This window comes from Schistocerca nitens, chromosome 3 (genome assembly GCF_023898315.1).
Source record: "Schistocerca nitens isolate TAMUIC-IGC-003100 chromosome 3, iqSchNite1.1, whole genome shotgun sequence".
Taxonomy (NCBI): Eukaryota; Metazoa; Arthropoda; class Insecta; order Orthoptera; family Acrididae; genus Schistocerca; species Schistocerca nitens.
In genome coordinates this window covers 66,582,920-66,586,572 of record NC_064616.1, presented here as the reverse complement: position 1 = coordinate 66,586,572, position 3,653 = coordinate 66,582,920, and positions in this window count along the sequence as shown.

Sequence of the window (3,653 nt, the reverse complement as noted above, 5' to 3'; positions counted from 1 at the left end):
AAGTCGGTGTAAAAACGCCGGGTACGCAGCTTTTCCTCCTTTCGCGTCTGCGATGTTCGCCATGACTGTGTCAATGCAGGATCGCGCTCTGCTTGTAAAGCTTTATTACAAGAATAATGACTGTTTGAGAAAAGGCGTTGGTCCGATAACTGCAGTGGGTCTGGAGAAAATGATTCGGAAATTCGAAAAGACGGGTTCTTTTGGTGTGCAATCTGGTAGAGGGAGGAAACAAATTGGTTCGACATCAGTGGGGGCAGTGGCCACAGTAATGCAGGAGGAGACGAGGGGAGTTGTGCAAACGTGTAGTAAACGGAAAATTGCCGGAACAGTGGACATACCCGTGAGCACGGTACGTAAAATCCTACGATACATCCTTCTTTGCTATCCATTCAAAATTACCCATGTCCACGAGTTGCTTCCTGTTGACCTGTCAGAAAGAGGGACCTTTGATTTAGAATTTCTTGCTCGCATGGAAGTGGATAATCATAAGCCGTGGAAGATTTTATGGACAGACGAAGCCCATTTCCATCTGACAGGATATGTCAGTACACAGTACTGTCGAATATGGGCAACGGAAAATCCATACACAAATCAACCAGTACCACGTCATCCTGCGTGGTGCGGGTTTACGGCATCATTTATCTTAGGGCCATATTTTTTCGAAGAGACAGCTGCTTCCGGTCCTGTTACCTGTACCGTCACTGGTATGAGCTATGAGTGTCTTTTGCGCAACCACCTCATTCCAGATCTTAAACAGCGTGGATGTGTGGATGGGATCATTTTTATGCAAGATGGCGCACCTTCGCACATTATAAATCCAGTTAAGCAGCTGCTGAAGCGCCATTTCGGAAATGCTAGAATTATCAGCCGCCATTTCCCTACAGCCTGGCCGTCCCGATCGCCTGATCTTACACCGTGTGACTTCTGGCTGTGGGTTTATCTCAAAGATGTTGTGTTTAGTGTTCCGTTTGCATTGAAGGCATGAATTGCGCAAACCATTCTGAACGTGACACCGGAAACACATCGTTCAGTTATGGAACATGCTGTTTCTCGATTTCAGATTGTTGCAGAAAACGGTGGACAGCATATTGAACATGTTTTGCGCCAGTCAGTCACAGTCACACGGAAATTAATAATCCTATTTGATTCTGATTTATGCTTTGCATACGTATTTTGGCCTCAGGGCAATTAAATACCAGTTTTTTCCATCCGATGTGATATGACCTTGCCATGGTGAATCGGCTTACGTAACTAACAGTATGACACATGTACACCCATGCACACTGAGTAGTACAGTTTGTTTAACGTCAAACGTACAGTCCTCAGCTCGTGGTCGTGCGGTAGCGTTCTCGCTTCCCGCGCCCGGGTTCCCGGGTTCGACTCCTGGTGGGGTCAGGGATTTTCTCTGCCTCGTGATGACTGGGTGTTGTGTGATGTCCTTAGGTTAGTTAGGTTTAAGTATTTCTAAGTTCTAGGTGACTGATGACCATAGATGTTAAGTCCCATAGTGCTCAGAGCCACTTTTCAAACGCACACCTTAGGCATTGTGGTATGATTCATTTGTCACTTGTAGTCGACCACTATTAAATTATGACGCTTACAGCGCCATCTATTGCTACATTTTCTTCTGGCATACGTTTTCCCGATTCTCCGATAATATTCCGTTGCAATCTGACATCGTTCTGACCAGTGGTGTTATTTCTACAGCGGTTTGAAAGTTTAACTTTAATTATAATCACCCTGTACACGTAGAGACAAAGAAATGGTTAGAATTTGATTATTTATCTAAGGGAAACTGCTTGACGAATTGATCAAGTCAATAACGCGTTGGTCCACCTCTGGCCCTTATGCAAGCAGTTATTCGGATTGGCACTGATTGACAGATATGTTGGATGTCTTCCTGAGAGATATCGTGCCAAATTCTGTCTAATTGACACTTTAGAGCGTCAAAATACCCAGATGGTTGGAGGGTCCTGCCCATAATGCTCCAAACGTTTTCAATTGGGGAGAGATCCAGCGACCTTTGTGGCTAAGGTAGCGTTTGGCAAGCACTAAGACAAACAGCAGAAACTCTCTCCATATTTGAGTGGGCATTATCATGCTGAAATGTAAGCCGAAGATGGTTTGCTACGAAGGGCAACATCTGGGGCATAGAATATCGTCTACATACTGCTGTCCTGTAAAGGTGTCAATGATGACAACCGAAAGGGTCCTGCCAAGAGATGAAATGCCATCCCAGACCATGACTCCTGGTTGTTGGGCTGTATGGCAAGCGACAGCCAGGTTGGTACCTCAATGCTGTCCAGGCTGTCTCCAGATGCGTCTCCGGTGGTCATCGGAACCCAGTTCGAAGCGGGACTCATCACCGAAGACGATTATACTCCACTCAATTAGATTCCAGGCTGAAGACGTGTCTGGAGATGCCTCGGACCGGGGTGGGTTAGCATCCCGACTGTCACCTGCCGTACGGCCCAACAGCCGGGAATGATGGTCTGGGGTGCCACTTCTCTTCGTAATAGGACCCCTTTAGCTGTCCTCCGCTGCACCCTTACAGCACAGCGTTATGTGAAGGATATTCTACGCCCTGTTTCGTTCATGGCAAGCAATCGTGGGCTTACATTTCAGCAAGATACTGGGCGCCTGCACACGAAGAGTGTTTCTACTGGTTGTCTTCGTGCTTGCTTGGCCAACAAGGTCGCCGGATCTCTCCCCAATTGAGAACGTTTGGAGCAATTCGGGATCTAACGCGCCAGTTGGACAGAATTTGGCACAAAATCCCTCAGGAAGACATCTATATTTACTAATCAACGCCAAGCCGAGTAGCGGCTTGTAAAACGACCAACGGTGGAAACTTCCTGGAAGATCAAAATTGTGTGCCGGACCGAGACTCGAACTCGGGACCTTTGCCTTTCGCGGGCAAGTGCTCTACCAACTGAGCTACCCAAGCACGACTCACGAATTCGTCCTCACAGCTTTAATTCTTCCAGTACATCGTCTCCTACTTTCCAAAGTTTGGAAAGTGAGGACGGGCAAGGACGGATCGTGTGTCGTGCTTGGGTAGCTCAGTTGGTAGATCACTTGCCCGCGAAAGGCAAAGGTCCCGAGTTCGAGTCTCGCTATGGCACACGGTTTTAATCTACCAGGAAGTTTAATATCGGCGCACACTCCACTGCAGAGCGAAAATCTCATTCTGACCAGCGGTGGACCAACGTGTTTTTGACTTGCTCTGAATAAATCATCCAATTTTTTGACATTGAAATTTGTTTGTCCGTACATGTAGATCTCATTTACCGATCTGACTCCCATTCGGATAATTCCTTCCTGGTGTGTCATTATTTTTTGTTGTAGAGTGTAGTTTTCTTACAACAGGATGATATGTTTTTCGTAGTAGTGAGCATGTCCACTCTAGCGCTTCACCGAGAGGGCCACACCTGACGTCATGCCCAGTGGGTTGTGTGATTGACGGCTAGAACCTACGGCACGGCGCGTGGCAGCGGCAGCAATTCGACGTGTGTACAAACCGCGACGCTCCGCTGCGGGCGTTTCCGTGGCATCTGCGCCGCTGCTGCTAACTTTCCCCACGGCAGGCTCTTGTGGGAACTCGGGTGCCACTCCCGGCCAAACGGAGTTTTGGTAAATGCTTTGTGTTTCAC